The sequence below is a fragment of the Pistacia vera genome, unplaced genomic scaffold, assembly GCF_008641045.1.
Source record: "Pistacia vera cultivar Batoury unplaced genomic scaffold, PisVer_v2 Contig527, whole genome shotgun sequence".
Classification (NCBI taxonomy): Eukaryota; Viridiplantae; Streptophyta; class Magnoliopsida; order Sapindales; family Anacardiaceae; genus Pistacia; species Pistacia vera.
The window spans coordinates 13,967-31,646 of record NW_022196365.1 but is presented as its reverse complement, the minus strand read 5'-3'; the positions used below and the strand labels follow the sequence as shown (position 1 = coordinate 31,646).

Sequence of the window (17,680 nt, the reverse complement as noted above, 5' to 3'; positions counted from 1 at the left end):
TACACCACCACCATTCTCTTCCCCAATCATCACTCATCAAAGCCCCTCAAACTCTATTCCCGTCGACCCCGCTAATCGCCCGCAATAGAGCGATTAGAGTTTGCACAACCATCCCTCTCAAGTCAAATTCCGATCAATCTTAATCACCAAAACCTAATCTTCTACCATCAAAAGACTCATCGACCTCCCCCCTTCAAAAACTCCAATAGTTTGGATCGAGTTTACTCTCTGTTCACCGTCGGAATATAAATTTGGGTATTAAAGTAATATTTTAAAAATCTGTGGGTGGGAAAAAGTCATTAACTCAAATATATAAACGTGATTTGCGATAGTGTTTGCTCCCAGTTCAAAAATATTTACGGTTGTGTTTGTTTTGTTATTTCTACACTATCCTATCCCTATCTTACCCAAAATATATATTTGTTTCCCTATTCTGAAAATTCAATTCTATTTTATTCAATTACTTTTAAACCCCCTAGGTTTGTTAATTTAACTAAATACAAAAAGAAAAAAAATTAGAAATCGACAAAAACACCCACACCCACCCACATTTGCCAGATTCTGGCCACCACTGTTGGGAGGTGACTGAAATCTAATGTAATGACGCACTACTAGCTAAATCTGGCTGCTAACACGTCGATTTAGCCATTTCTGGTGGATCTGGCCAAAAAGACTAGATCTACGACCAAAGATCTGGCCGTTGACAACCAAATATTTGGTCGTAGCTAGTCGTCAACGACGGTCAAATCTTGGCTATCATTAACGACCAAACGTGACCACATCGACACACGATCGACCAGATCCAATCGATTGTACGCCATTACAACGACTGTCGACCACCCTCCAATGGTAGTGGCTGACTATCGACATTTAATAGATGAGTGGAGGTGTTTTTGTTCATTTTTAATGTTTCATTGTAGTAATGTTTAACTAAATTAACAAACCTAAAAAGAAGTTTTTGCTAATTTTCAAATCATATCCGATAATAATCACTAAACTAAATTTTTTCAAAAATTCTATCCAAATAATAAAACAAACACACATTCTAGATTAAAAATTACTGTAGATTAAAATTACTGTAGAAACCATTTATGCAACGGCTGTCCTAATAAATGAAGAGATATTCGACACCAAAATAAATTAATTAATAAATATGAGAAGAAAAGGGGCAAACTTCAAAGCTTCGTTGTCACAGCTTCTCACACAAATAAACTACATATATAAATTAAAAGACCAATATTTTCTGCAGATACAACATGCTTTTTTCTCACCAATACCAGTTTAAAAATATAAAATTATAGTGCTATATATAAATAAAGAAGAAATTAATTAATAAATCCCTTCACGCTTGAGCTGAAGGAAGAATTGGAGCTGAAATTGGAGATAGAACACAAGACAATGGTTCAGAAGAAAGATATTTAGCACCGTTTTTATCCTTCTAGCTTGTCTTCATATTCATGTATATACTGGAACACCTCTAATTTGTTTTTAATACTTGGTATTTAATTTGCCTTGACCAAACCGACAAAAATTGAGGATTGATCTACCGTTTTGTAGTAACAATCCTATTACGTTTGTTACTAAGAAACAGTGTTATTTGGCGGTCAGCTCTGTACAGGTCAAGAATGGCAGCTGAAGGAGGAACATGCTGTCCTATGGGGTGTATCGTCACTATGTCATCCTGCAAACCTCATCTCTGAATTAACTTCAATGGGTCAAAGAGAAATGGATTTGAAGTAGGAGAGAGAGAAAATGGTTGCATTACTCCCTTTTTTTTTCAGTGTCTTTTCTGGCGCCTTCTCCTGGGTTTTAGATCAACAACAATGATAGAAATGTTATCAGAACTGTTTTTTCCATACGCTATATCCTTGAGATTATCAGCCACGGCTTGTGCCGGAGAAACCTCTTCATTTATCATCCTGCGTCTCCGTCTTAGCATGCGACGAGCAACCTCTCCAACCTCTTCGTTTGTCATGACATCCCAAAGCCCATCACTTGCCAATATCAGACACTCATCCTCATCACTTCTTGTCACGAAAGTTATCTCTGGCACTGGAATTATCCATGGCCTTAAGTACCAATCACCTGCCCACACCATTAACTAATAAGTACTATAACTAACAACCCAATCATCTCCTGTTCACAAGTCCCATTTCTTTAAAAATAGAATAGAAACCAGTAGCATTTTAATGTTAAGTGCTCAGAACCCAACAAACAAACAAACAAGCCTATCATGGACGCACGTTTCAATTTCCTACTGTAATATATAGTCCACCATCTGAAATGATAAACCCAAGCAAACATTATCAGAGGCTTCAAGTAATATGAACCAACAACTAAATCCCTATTAAAACAGATGGTCGTACTAATAGTAATGGTGGTTTTGTTGACAATAATCTTCATGCATGTGTTTTAAATTTGTTGTTTATTCATTTTCCTAAATGTCAACAAAACGTAATTAGATTTCTTGCGATGATAAGAACCACAAAACGTCCACATGAGCACAAGATGATGCAAGGGAAATAAGAAAATGGGGGTCCAGGTGCCAAAGCGTAAGACACCGAGGAGAAATGCATATCACTATTAGAACTTAAGGCATTCTAACACGCTTATGAACTAGCTTCTCAAATTATTAACAGTCACTTTGTTTTGTCTTTTCCAGAAGATCACTTAAAATTTCAACACTAATGGTGAAGGAAAGAGCTTAGTTATGCACATCCTGATGATGGTGGTGGTGGAGAGAGCAAAAAGTTATATGCTTTTTATCAATGATACCATGGAAGCCAAAGCTTCCAAAATTGCTGAGCAAGAAATCTGAAAAAAGTGTGAGGAATAGAGTTAAAAAGAAACCTATAGCTCTGGACATAGCAAGAACTCCAAAAACCCTAGCACCATTCCAGTTTATGACTTTCCCTCCCTCTCCTTCGATTCTCAAGAGTTCGTCGTGCCTATCAGGCTGTAAAACCAACAAGAACAATATCTTCTCAGCTCTATGAATAAAACATACTTCCGAGAAAACCATAACTTGTCAATAATTACTAAAGGGGCTTCTTCATTCTTTTTAAGCCCTTCATATATATGTATAATAAAATTCATACCATGTACTACTCAGGCTACATTTCCTTGGACCAAATATGTTTTAGTTATTAAAATTGGTATTTTTTTTTTTTAGCGTGAACATACAACATTAAAGAAGTGTGTCAATAAAATAAATCCAGCAAAAACAAGTAAATAAGATGGAACATCCTGGAAGAAATTAAAGAGAGAGAGCAAAAAGAATTTTGATATGACCTTCTGATCGACGGTCAAGGTAGTTGTTTCAGTCCCCGACACACACAGCCTTGATTCGCCACAATGGATGTAATAATTGGCAACCGATAGAACCGTAACTACAGCAGTTGATCCAACCATTTCTGGTGCATAAGCTTCCGTAAGGACCTCATTGTCAGTCCTCTTAAAACCACTAGAAATGCCATTTCCCATTTCTTCTGCCACCCACATCCATCAAAGGCTTCTCGATCCCACCTTCAGCTATCACCTCGTGCATTCGCTCAGCACAAAATTTAGCCACCTAACAGTTACCATCAAATTAATAGGGTAGCATCTGTAAATAAAAATTCCCCACTTATGTTTCCTGGTCATAACGGAAATAATGAGTTTCACTTAGATTTTAACCAGTCACAAAATGACAAGCTGCACACTTAACAAGTGTATATCCCATTTTGCAGCCAAAAATGATAAATAATTTTAAAAAGAATAATTATATAATTTAGGTATCCTCTTTATCATTATATCACATTTTTAGATCAGTTATAATACCTACAAGCAAGTATAGCATTATCGTTACAAAATTTAATTACAATGTCAAATAAAGCCCACAACAATGATTTAATTTTAGTGCTCTCTTGATCCGAGATTCGAATGGGGATTTTTGCTAAGAATAAAGATACAACACTAAGTTATTTATCTATTCCGAATAACATACAGCACACCTCCAGAATACATACCCAAATCCACCAGATGGCTTTACATTGGATGATTTCAACCATTCATTTGTTTTTCAAAATTAAGAAAAAAGAACTAAATTACACTCAATTTGAATACTTTGATAACCTGTCCAAGCCTCTCTTTTTAGCAAATTAGGGCACACATTGTCTACTGATTACTCCGTACTGTGTGAATTTATGTGGGTTAATAATGCCGAAGGAAAAAATGAAATATTTTACCTTGGCATGTTTGGTGAATAGAAGCCACTAATCAAAGTATACAGCACACAGGAGTACATAATTTTCGCATTTATGAAAGTAATGGTATTTTTGCTTTCTAGTCAATCAACAAAGTATTTTGATGGTGTGAAGGCTATTGGGTATTGCACGTTTCAGCACCATTACCTACCACTTAGCTGTATGAAAAATGACACGCAAACTTTAAAATCTGCAGTTCCTGCCCCCCATTTAAAGGAAAATAAACTAAAAAAAAAAAAAAGAAATACAACTTGCTTATAACTGATGCCAGCCAGTGGCAACAGAGACGAACTGTGATCCCATCGTATCTAATCTTCAGAAACGAAACCAGTAAACGTGTCGCAAGATCAAAGGTCTAAACCCCACTAGATTTTATTTCCAACGAAAAAAGGAACGATCATGATCTTGTCTGAATACCATTATTGATTTTTATTTCAATTTCAACAGAAACTTGATGACAATTATTTCTACTTTATTATAATGAATCAGACGGTGATGATACGTCTGTAACGACGATTATCACGCATAGTAGTGACGTTACACATACCTCACATACAAATTTTCCTTAAGGTCACCGGCTTGGAACTTAAAATATATCTGGGGCTACCAAAAACACGTGTCTATGAACGGTCCTATAAAATTCTCCTATACAGCCACTGTTACTATTACACGTGTCTCACTATTCGAATAAATTATTGCACCCTATCTAAGGAGATAGAATAATTTGATATATGAACCATGAACCCCAACAAATACAAATATATACAATAAAAAAGAGTAATGCTACCTCCAAGAATCCAGGTCCTATAGTTTTTAATTATTCATTCTTTTAATTGAAAGGAATGGTAAATACTAAATGGAGTGGTTAAATTTTGAATTTCACAAACATCAGGAAACATTTACCTGCGGCCACCATGGCCATCATACGCCGAAGAAATGGACGGGAGAGATCTCAGCAGATGTTCTGGAACCGGGAGCCGTACACCCACCAACGTGATCGCACGTGCGAGACATGAAGGCTGGTCTAACGGCGATGGCGTCTTCCATCTCTCTCCGTCTCCCAACGGAAGCAAACCCCCAGTTAAGTCCTTGATTATTCCTTCCCAACACTTTGGCCTCGCAGTTACCATCGCCGTTAACTCATTGTTGGAAAAACGGGGTCCACCAGCTCGGGATTACCCTTCCTCCACCAGAATAACCGGATCTCGCCGGAACTAGTGGAATGTCTCCAAGCTAGAGGTGCTTCTAGATCTTCAGTGGTGATTATGAATGATAGGCCTGAACTGGTAGAAGCAGATCATGGTCAGGGATGATCGATTCGGTCGAGTTGATGCTCTTCTTCTTCCTCTAATAGAGGTTCCATGTAGTAACTAGTAATTTGGTGAGAGAGAGAAGAGAGAGAGAGCTGAGAGTGAGAGAATAGAATGAGATAAAAGAAGAGAGAAGGGAGTGATAATAGAGTGACACGTAATATAGAGATATGAGTCGATGACACACGCATTTGAAATGAGGAAAAGAGGCATTGATTGTAAGTCGTACTCATTCGCTTTTTGCAGCACCGCCACGTGTCTTTTCCTGATCCGGCGCTGCCACGCTGGTGTTGTGGTCGAGGTTGGGACACCGATTTATTATTTAATTTGGTAAAGTTTCTCTGGTGGCCTGTGTTCAATTAACAGCATGTACCCGCAATCAACGCATGATGTGTCAGCTTGTGGGTGAATAGATACTGAATTGTGTGATCCAGTTGTCCAGCATTGTCTGCAAAATATCTGGGCGGTGATAATTAGGATAGCTTTTAGCGGTATGTATGATGTACTAGATTGTAGACGATATGGAGACTTTGTTATGCGGCACGTTGCTAGGGAGTGGGTCCTATCCGTTAGGTAGAATTAGATAATCTGTGTGAAATAGGAACAGTACTTACCTACTGTGAAGTGCCACGTCCAAAAGTTTCGTATCATTAGAGAATTGAAAAGAAGTCGGACGGCCAGTATTAGCACATCATCTGCCAACACTTCATCACGGATTAAGAGAGGGATGGTGATCCACGGCAAGCAAATGGGACCCACGATAGACACAGAATCGGTACTCCGGTGGAGTGGTCCCACTTCATCACTATCAAATCAGTAGGGTCTTATGGGATTCCATTAGATGGAATGGCACTCCGTTAAAAAGCAAAATAGGAATCAACACGTGGGATCCGACCCCACTTTTTTAATTGGCCACGTATCACTCAATCAGGGGTTGGTTCTTCGGTCATCCACAAGACTTGGATAAATGTCTTAAAAGGAGAGATTCCTTGAAGTGCCTTAATTACGGTATTATCCTAGCCTTATGATTCTCACATTACGTGTCAAATTAATAAAATAATTATTTTAAAATTTATTAATCTATATAGTGTTTGGTAATGAACAAATCCTGATAATTTCTGGTAAGAGCAATTTTGAAGTCAAAGTTGATTGATAACTGTTGTTGGGGACCATTATCTCGAGAAAACTCCAGCTTTTTGTATGTGATAAAAGGAGATGTATTGGAAATTTCCATTCAAAAACTGTTCAAGTGAATCCGTAAACTAACACAATTTATATGGGTAATAAAAATCCACAGAGAAAGAGGAGCTTAAGCATAAAAAGAACACATGAAGAGGGGATAGAAATGTCATTTTGAAGAGTGAAATGGTATAGTTATATTTAGTTTAGATATGTTTCAGATTTCTCTTTCTTTTTTTATGTTAATTTTAAAATGTGTGGGTTGGAACCAAAGATTCGGGAAAATCAGAAATTAGAATAAGTTAATCACGACACCTAATCCAATTTTGTACTTAAAGCTGGAATGATAAATAGTCAGCTTGCTATCTAACTTTGTAGACAGAAGAAAATAAGGAGATGTTGCGTGTGGAATATCGTATCTAATCTAGAGTTGTTTTAAGGGGAGATCTTAGCGTGGCTAATTGTTGATTAGTTACTTGTTGCCGACAGAAGTTGGTAGAAGAGCAACTTAGTTGTAGCCACAATCAATCTAGGACTCCCCTGATTTTATATTTATTTTAACTTTTTTACTTCCTCAAGGTTGTTGAATGCACCAAACTCTTTTTTGAACCATCTCTAAAATTTTCTGTTTGGTTAGATTCTAAGTTTTTAATGGGTATGTAAATGTAGCCATAGTGTTTATCAGTTTATGTGAGAAGCATTTGGCTCTATTTCTTTAAGTTTTTAAAATAGTATTCTATAGTGAATAAGATTTAATCAAATAATATAGGATTTTGAGAATGTGTTTAGTGCATTTTCTGAAAATATTTTTTAAAAATATTTAGATTATTTTTTAATCCTTTACATTTGTTAATTTAACTAAACACTTCCCCACAATAAAAATTTATAAATGAATGAAAACACTCTCACCCACCCAACTATTGCCCGCAGCTAGCCACCATCGTTAGATGATAGCTGAAAGTCTTGGAGTGGCGCACGACCAGCCGGATCTAGCCGGTCATGCGTCGATGTGACCTTTTTCGACCAGATCCATGGCCAAAGATCTAGTTGTTGATGACAATCATATCTTGGCCGTCGTTGATGACTAAACGACTGTCAGAAATCTAGATATGACTATCGTCAATGGCCAAATCTTTGGTCGTAGATATGGTCGAAAATGACCAGAGCCAGATCAATACATGATCGATCATATTCAACCGGTTGTGCACCATTCCGGAAACTTTCGGCCACAGTTCGGTTGTGGCGGTCGGCAATAATTGGGTAGGTGGGGGTGTTTTGTTAATTTATAAACTTTTATTAAGAAATGTAATTGTTAAATATTTTGAGTTGAATAGGATATGATTGAATTTTGAATTGAATAGTCAATATTAAAACAAATATGTATTTCATTGGATTGGATAAGATAGTAGGGTAGGATTAAGCTTGAAAAGTATACTATATATATATATATATATATGGTTTTTAACCTCGACCTAATTGATAAGTGTCCCTCACTTATATATGTATTTTTTGTTTTAACAAGTTTAACCTTATTTGAAATTATTAAAAAGACAATATAATTTATAAATACACTCAAGGATGGACTCACCCCTTTTGAGGGTATAGCATACCCTTAAATTAAAAAAAAAATTTAAAAATTTGGAAAAAGCTAAACTACTGTAGAGAAAACCTAACCTCTGAACACGAACTCACGCTTGCTCTTCTCTTCAACTTCAACCTTTGAATTCTAAGGTATTTGCTCTTGTAATACCCAAGATGTCAAAGGTATGTTCCTAACTCAAAATAGTCCTTTAAATGTTTATTTTATGTTAAAAAGCATAAAATCTAACTAAGGGCAAAATAGTCAATTCATTTGGAACGTTATTAATTAATTATCCATAGAAAGGCTTGGGGGCAAAATGGTTATTTTGCCTATGGATAAGCATTGAAAAAGTCAAGGATGAGTAGGCTTCATTGCATTTAATGACATTAATTAAGTAATAATTATGTCTAGTGTGAAATGACCAAAATGCCCTTATATGAAGAATTAAGGACTTATGAGTTATACAATTAAAATAATTGGGCCAATTGCATAATTTTGGAAAATAAATGAAATATTTTCCTATAAATGAGATGAAATTCGTTCAAGCCAAAGGAGAGAGCCTTTCTTCAACATTTCTTCCATTTTCTCTCAAATCTTCCATGAAACAAGCTTTCTTTCTCTAGGTTTTCAAGGAGTTTTGCATAATTTTTCAAGGAGAACAAGATAGGAGCCTTGGATCTTCAATTTGAAGGGTTTAAGGTAAGGATTAAAAACTTTAGTTTTGATGTGATTTGAAGATTTGAAGTAGATGTTGAGGTATAATGTTATATATGTAGGATTAAGGTGTAAAAGAAGTCAAAGGCAAAGGATTTGTTGGAGGAAGTCTTTAAAAAGGTAAGGAAGAACCTCCCATGACTTTAGGGTTTATGCTAGGGTTTGTAGATTTTTATGAAACCTTAAATTAAGGCTTTAAGGCATAGAATTAGTTGATGGCAAGTGTAGTTGAACTCATTTATTCTACTTATTGCCTTGAATTCATTATACATGAAGTTATTGCTCTTTATGTTTTATGAGTTGTTATGTTTGATTGAAGAAAATGAAGTGTGGATACTGATTGTGGCAAAAATTGTAGTATTGGAGGCCACATGGTGTTGAATGGTTGCTATTAGAAGTGTTGATGTGTTGTTTGCATTAGCTCACAATGTTATAGCAATAATGGATGATTATGGAAATGAGATTTTACACTTCCTTTAAGATGTTAAAGACTATTAAGGGGAGGTTTATTTGATCCACAAGTTAACCTATTGGTTAATGTCAATAGGAATTGATGTGGCATAGTTAATATGAAAATTCGGATTTAATGGGCTTAGGGGTTTTGTTAACCCTGCTTCTGTATTTCGACCATAACTTGAGTTATAAAAATCGAAATGAGATGATTCTTGAAGCATTAGAAAGCTAAGACACAGACCTATAACTTTTATGTTTATGCCAAGAGCCAATTCGTTTGAGAAAAGGATGGAAAATGGCCTGAAGCATAAACTGGTTATTAAAGTTTAAGATTTAACATAATCAATTCTTATGATTATGAATTGATTATTAATGTATTATTGTAATTATGCCATGTACTAATGTTTACCCATTAGTTAGATGATCTTTGAAAGATATACATGGTCATGATGTCAATACATGATTAATGTTATGAAATGGCATGAAGATGCAATATAATACATGTTTTAAGATGATGTATGTGAGCAAGAGGTAATGTAAATGGATTGATAATCCATAGATGAATTAAAAGTATTAAGCTCACCAAAATATGTATTTACATGCCATAAGATGTTAGAGATGCAAATAGACATGATAGAGATGCATATAGACATGATGGAAAACGCGTAAGCATATCCTCGTATATCGGTTGAGGAAAGATGAATATATGCTTTAGATGCTAAATAACGCGTAAGCACGCCTCCCGATGATATGAGCTCTAGATGAAATTTGAGGCTAGATGATATGAAGTGCTTAAGATGCTAAGAAAGGTCCGATCGGCTAGACGTTAAATGTTTCATATGCATTTAGTTGCATTACATGAGTTATGATGTTATTTACATCATGAGATGATTTATACTCATGTTAGATGATTTTAGATGTTATGTCATGATATGTGATGTGTGTGTACTATGTTTACATACTTATTTGTATGTGTACACATTGATGTTTATATAGCCATGGGATAAAATGATGAAAAGCATATGAATTAGTAATAAAAGGGGAAGTATCCCTAGATGTAAAAGATAAGTGATGTGTTAACAGATATGTTTAAATAAAGATCAAATAGTACATTTAGAATGAAACAGATCATTCCTTACTGAGCGATTAGTGCTCACCCTTTCATTGTTGATTGCTTTGCAGGTAGACTAGAAGCGAGGGACGCTAGAGACAGCGGGACTATACGTGAGGGGAGATGATTTATTGTCATCTCGATGTTTTTATCTTGATGTAAATAATGTAAATGATAAATATTTGTGAAATACCTTTGGAAGCTTCCACCCTATAAATATGTTTTGATTGTGTAATTTCTTAAAGTTTGTAAATTATAAGTTTGGATCCTGCGCGTGACATTTTATATGCATGTTTTGGATATTATTATTATTATCCTTATACAGATTTTTTCTAAACACAACTCGTTCTCCAGACATGTATCCTCTGGATTCTCATTGAGGGATATTCAGAGGATACCTGACTGGAGGGGGGTTTTACAGCTCTTTTCAACTATTTCGTGCCTATTTGGTTGCCGAGAAAATGAGGTTAATTTTTCTACTTTTTTTTGCTTTTGATGTGTTAGGTTTTTTTACTTTATTTTTGTGGTCTGAATTCTTAGTTATTTTTTGTTTAACTTGTGTTATGTGTTTCATTGATGAGAAAGTGAGGTAAAGTTTTGTTCATTATTTTTTTTGTAACTGTCTTTATCTTTTGTAGTTTGCTCTAAATTCTACAATTTTATTTTATTTTATTAAGCTGTTTTTAGTCTGTTAGGTTTATTGAGAAAATGTGACTAAGTTTTGTTTATTTTTTTTACAATCCTTTTGTTTTGTATTTTGCTCTGAATACTACGCACTACAACAGAAATGGTCTACGGTAACACTGGACAGTAGCACTTTTACTTAAAGTGTTATGTAGACTATCTATGATAACATTTGATGTTAAAATGTTATAATAACAATTTTTATTTGTAACACTTTAACTTTTTATAATACATTTTATATCAATGGTAACTCTTTTTTTTTTTTAATGTTACTAATATATGTCTACCGTGGCAATTTTAAAGTGCTATAATAGACCTAATAATATAGTAGTTTTTTTATAATGTTACCATATAATAAAAATATGATAACATTTTATAAGTATTACTATAAACCAAATTATTTACCAGGAAACAAAATATTATTCTCGCCAACATGAAATGAGGTTGATTTTGTCTCTTTCTTTTTTTTTTTTTTTTTTTTTTTTTTAGGGGTCAAATTTATATTATTTGGGGTTTACTTTGTCACTTTTTATTCATATAGGGACCACAAATATGTTTTACATATGCCCAAATATTAACCGGGAAAATACACTTAATGCTGCCATTTTTCATTAAGGCAAAGCAAAAGTTTCCACCCATTTTCCATCAAGGCAAAGGCAAAAGTTTCCAAAGGTTTCTAATGTAAAATATTAAAATATAAAATAAAATAAAATAAAAAATCTTTAAACTTTTCGTTCTCTCTACCCTAAACTTTTCATTCTCTTTGATTCTTTGATCTCACCTGATTTTACAAGTTTGTTTTTGTTCATTTATTTGTGCATATTAATTATGTGATGAATTTGAATAAAACATGGGGTCATGGTTGGCTGATTCGTTGGGCTCCTGTGAACTGGTCGCATGGTAGTCTTGGATTCAGAGTGGTTGATGTGGTTGGGGTGCTACTGGGTTGTGGTTGTGAGGGCTACTTGGGGTACTGGTATGGGTGTTGGTTTAAGGGGATTTGTTGGTTTATGAATGAGATTTTTCCATTGACTCCTATTATGTGGCAAGAGTGGGTCGAGACGAAGCTTCTATTTCAACTGGGTATGTTTTAGCTTTTGCAATTTGTGTTCTTTTTATTGATTTCATGATCAAATTTTGATCGCTTAGGGTTTATGGTTACCCAGAGAAAGCATAAAGGGAAAAATTAAATGGATTCATTTGAAAGGAGGAAGTGTGTAGGAATTAAGTCTGGAAGGGTTATTTATGTAATTCAACATCAAACTCGTTTTAGCTTATTTGTTAAGCTGTTAAGAGTTAGTTTTAGTTAGCTGGTTAGTTACTTAATTAGTTAGTCAGTAATTAGAGAGCTTAACAGATTTGTATATAAAGTTATCTGTTAATGAATGAAAAGTGTGAGCATTATTCAGAAATATCTTTCTTTTCTCTGTTTATTCATGGTATCAGAGCAGGAAAGAAATTCTGGTTTCTTCTGAATTTTTTTTTTTCAGCTTTTGAGCTTTGTTTTACTGATTGGTTATTACTCGACAAGATGATTGAGTCAAGTAATACTGAAGCTGGAGAATCACCAGCAAATTCTAATGAAAATTCTGTTTTGAAAGAATTCTATGATGCTGCAAAATTCGGACCATCCAGACATGCAATTGGTGAATTTTCTACTTACAGGTAACGAAAACTATCTAGCATGGAATAGATCAGTTTTAATTGCATTAGGTGCAAAACAGAAGTTAGGGTTTATTAATGGAAAAATTCCTAGGCCAGAACAAGATTCATATAATTTTGAACTTTGGTCAAGGGTTGATTGCATGATTAGGTCATGGTTATTGAACTCTGTTTCGAGTGACATAGTAGGTGCTTTTCTTTATGCATCTACTGCTGAAGAACTATGGAATGAACTTAAGAAACACTATGGTGAAAGCAATGGACCTCTGATTTATCAAATTCAGAGGGAAATTACTTCAGTTTCACAGGGAAATGAGACAATTTCGAAGTATTATACTAAATTGAAAAAACTTTGGGATGAGTTTAACTGCATTTTACCAGTTCTTGAATGCAGTTGTGGATCAGGAAAGAAGATGAATGATATTAATTCTCTGAATTGTTTGATGTAATTCTTGATGGGGCTTAATGATTCCTATGATCAGTTAAGGAGCCAAATTTTACTACTTGAACCATTACCTACTGTTAATAAAGCTTATTCTATGGCTTTGAAAGTTGAAAAACAAAGGGAGGTTCATATCAATTTTTTCAGATTCAAGTGGCATTTCTGCTATGTTTGCTAAGGCACAGATGACTCAAGGAAATAATTCAACAAAAAAATATGGGAGCAGTGGCAGTAACTATAATGGGGGAAATAAGAATAAACAAGAAAATAGGAAGAAGAATGCTAATAAATACTGTGATTTTTGTAACCAAAATGGACACACAAGAGAGTTTTGCTTCAAAATCATAGGTTATCCAGAATGGTATGAAGATCTGAAAGGTCAACAGGGTAAAGCCAATACTGGGGGTAGAGCAATGGTAGCACAAATGATGGCTTCTCTTTTGAATTTTGAGGACATTGGTGAAGAAGAAAAGAAAGGCTTACAAGGACAATCGCTCACTGATATTATACAGCAAGAGGTTATGAAGCTGATGAAAGGGAAAATGCAGCTGGAAAATAATCAAGTGAACTTTGCTCATCTAGGGGACTTTGCAGGTATGAATTATAGCTTACAAGTCATTGATTGCTTAGAAGTAGAACATGGATTGTTGATATAGGTGCTTCAAACCATATGTGTGTTGATTTGAAACTTATGAACTCACCCAAACCTATAACCAAGCCTACACCTGTCTATTTACCAAATGGAACCATAAAGTTTGTGAACCATATTGGAAATATCCTATTAAGTTCTAAACTAACCCTTCATGATGCTCTGCATGTTCCATCTTTCAAATTTAATTTACTTTCAGTACCCAAACTCACTGCTAATGCAAATCTTAAGTTTACTTTTTACCAAAAACATTGTGTTTTGCAGGACCTACAAAATGAAGAAATATTAGCAGTTGGGAAACTATTTGGGAATTTATATATTCTCGACAAAAATAGTCTCCATTTTAGGAATTCTTTTATATGTAATAAGACAAAAACACAAGCTATATCAACTAAGTGTTTACCTCCTGCTTGTAATACTTCTTTTTCTGCTAATAAAGTGGATCATTGCTCATTATCTCTTTGGCATAAGAGACTTGGTCACAGCTCTTTGAATGCATTGCATCATTTACAATTTATTGACAAATCTGCTGATGCATCTTTTTCAGATTGTGATGTGTGTCACAAAGCAAAACAGTCCAGGTTACCTTTTCCTATAAGTAGAACTACATCTCTTAAACCTTTTGATTTACTTCATTTGGATCTATGGGGTCCTTATAAAGTAAGATCTGTTATAGGAGCACATTATGTGCTGACCATTGTTGATGATCATAGTAGGGCAGTATGGACATTCCTTCTTTCCCACAAAACACAAACATTCACTACTTTACACAATTTCTTTCATCTTGTAGATACCCAGTTTGATGCTAAAGTTAAAAGCATTAGAACAAACAATGGAACTGAATTTCTTAATTCTAGTTGTCAGCAACTATTTCATACATTAGGCATCATTCATCAGAGAACATGTGTCTACACACCTCAGCAGAATGGTATTGTCGAAAGAAAACATAGGCATTTACTTCAAGTTGCTAGAGCCTTGTTTTTTCAAGCTAATATGCCTATCATGTTTTTGGATTATGCCATTCTTATGACAACTCACATCATTAATAGGTTACCAATCTCAGTCCTTCAGTGGAAATCCACATATGAACTACTATATAACCAAATTCCTAACTATGATTTTTTTAAGGTTTTTGGTTGCCTTTGTTATGCAACCAATACACTGCCACATAAAGATAAATTCGCACCAAATGCTAATCGATGTTGTTTCATTGGTTACAGTCAAGGTCAGAAAGCTTTTAAGCTTTATGATCTGTCTTCTAAAACAATTTTTGTTTCTCGAGATATGGTTTTTCTTGAACATTTGTTTCCTTTCTCTACTAACTGCACTGCCAACAATTCTTCATGTGTGCCATTAATTCCTTCTGATCCTGAAGATTTGTTTCCTACAGATACTGATCATTTACCTGCCACATCTCAACCACAATCCACATCTGATTTTAACATTTCTGATTCTATACCTTCTGTTGAGTTAGAAACTCATTCATCACCTAGAGTTGATACTATTATGCATGCTGAACCTATTACTGATGCATTGCTTCCTGAAAATTTGTCTCCTGATCATGTAGACATGCATTCATAGTCTAGTAACATTTCACCTATTCCAATTACTTATTCTCCACCTAGGCAAAGTCCTAGATCTAAATAGCCACCAAAATGGATGAATGATTATGTGCTGCACTGTCATAATTCCCTACAGCTCTCATCTGTTGATAAATCTCATTTTTCTTCAATATATACACCTCCAACTTACCCTTTCATTGATCCTCCATGTCTATCACATACATATATCAATTTCTTAGCTAATGTCTCAACAATCCAAGAACCCACTTCCTAGCATCAAGCTTGCCAGCATCTTGCTTGGATTAAAGTTATGAATGCTGAAATTGATGCTTTAGAGTCCAACCATACTTGGGAATTAGTCCCATTACCACTTGAAAAAAAACCAATTGGCACGAAATGGGTTTATAAAATTAAACTTAAACCAGATGACAGTGTAGATAGATACAAGGCCAGGTTAGTGGCCAAATGTTACAATCAAATTTATGGGATGGATTATTTGGAAAGTTTTTCTCCTGTTGCAAGCTTGTTACAGTTAGAGTTTTCTTGGCCATTGCTATTGCCTATTCTTGGCCACTACATCAATTAAACATTAACAATGTCTTCTTACATGGCTAGTTGGATGAAGAAGTCTATCTTTTTCCCCTTGATGGGTATTCTAAGGCACAAAATGGAGAGGTTTGCAAGCTCAGAAAGTCATTATATGGTCTGAAACAGGCTTCCAAATAGTGGAATCATGAGTTCTACACGAAATACTAACCTATGGTTTTGTTCAGTCCAAGCATGATCATTGTCTATTTACTAAACCTTCTACCGATAATTTCTTGGCTCTAATTGTCTATGTTGATGATGTTTTAGTAATGAGACCTAATGAAAGTGATATTGCAACAGTTAAGGCTTATCTACATTCTGTTTTTACTATCAAAGACTTAGGATATGCCAAATACTTCCTTGGGATAGAAATAGCTCGCTCTTCAGAGGGTACTTTTATCAATCAATGGAAATACATTTTGGACATCCTTGAAGACATAGGTTTGGTTGGTGCAAAGCCTGTTTCTACTCATTTTCTCAAGGGTTGCAAGCTTAGTTCAGAATATTCCAATCTCTTATCTTCTCCTGATCAATATAGGAGATTAATTGGTAGATTATTGTATCTTAATTTGACAAGACCTGACATTAGCTTTGCTATTCAGCAGCTAAGTCAGTTTGTCAATTCTCCTTGCCAAGAACATTGGGATGCTGCTTTATACATTATGTGATATCTAAAGGGTTGTCCTTCTAAAGGCTTATTTTTCCCAGCTCATTCTTCCTTTACTGTCATAGCTTATTGCAATGTTGATTGGGCTTCTTGCCCTGATTCCCGAAGATCTCTCACTAGCTATTGTGTGTTCCTTGGCTCATCTCTTATTTCTTGGAAGACAAAGAAACAAACTACAATTTCTAAGTCTTCTGCAGAGGCTGAGTACAGGGAGTATGGCAGCCACAGTCTGTGAGTTGCAATGGATTTCATATTTACTTCAAGACTTGTTGATTTCTTTTTCACTTCCTATCAATCTTTGGTATGATAATCACGCTGTCCTACACATCACTGCCAATCCAGTTTTCCAAGAGCACACTAAGCATTTGGAAATTGACTGTCATGTGGTTTGGGATCAGTTCAAGGCAGGCTTCATCACTCCCCAGCACATTCCCTCTTCACAGCAACTCGCTGATTTCTTCACTAAACCTCTTGTTGCCCCTCAGTTTACGTATTTCTTGTCCAAGTTGGGCTTAGGTGATTGTTACCTAGCTCCAACTTGAGGGGGGGATGTAGGAATTAAGTCTGGAAGGGTTATTTATGTAATTCACCATCAAACTTATTTTAGCTTATTTATTAAGCTGTTAAGAGTTAGTTTTAGTTAGTTGGTTAGTTACTTAATTAGTTAGTCAGTAATTAGAGAGCTTAACAAATTTGTATATAAAGTTATCTGTTACTGAATAAAAAGTGTGAGCATTATTCATAAATATCTTTCTTTTCTCTGTTTATTCAAAGTGTTTATCATTTGGGGTTTAAATGGTGAAAAAGATGTCGAATTAAAGTTTATGTGACTT

General features: G+C 34.9%; 1 pseudogene; it reads right to left on the bottom strand.

Annotated features, from left to right (window-relative positions):
* Nucleotides 1-1,126: 1,126 nt before the first annotated feature.
* On the bottom strand, nucleotides 1,127-5,725 carry LOC116107095 (annotated as a pseudogene).
* Nucleotides 5,726-17,680: the final 11,955 nt, after the last annotated feature.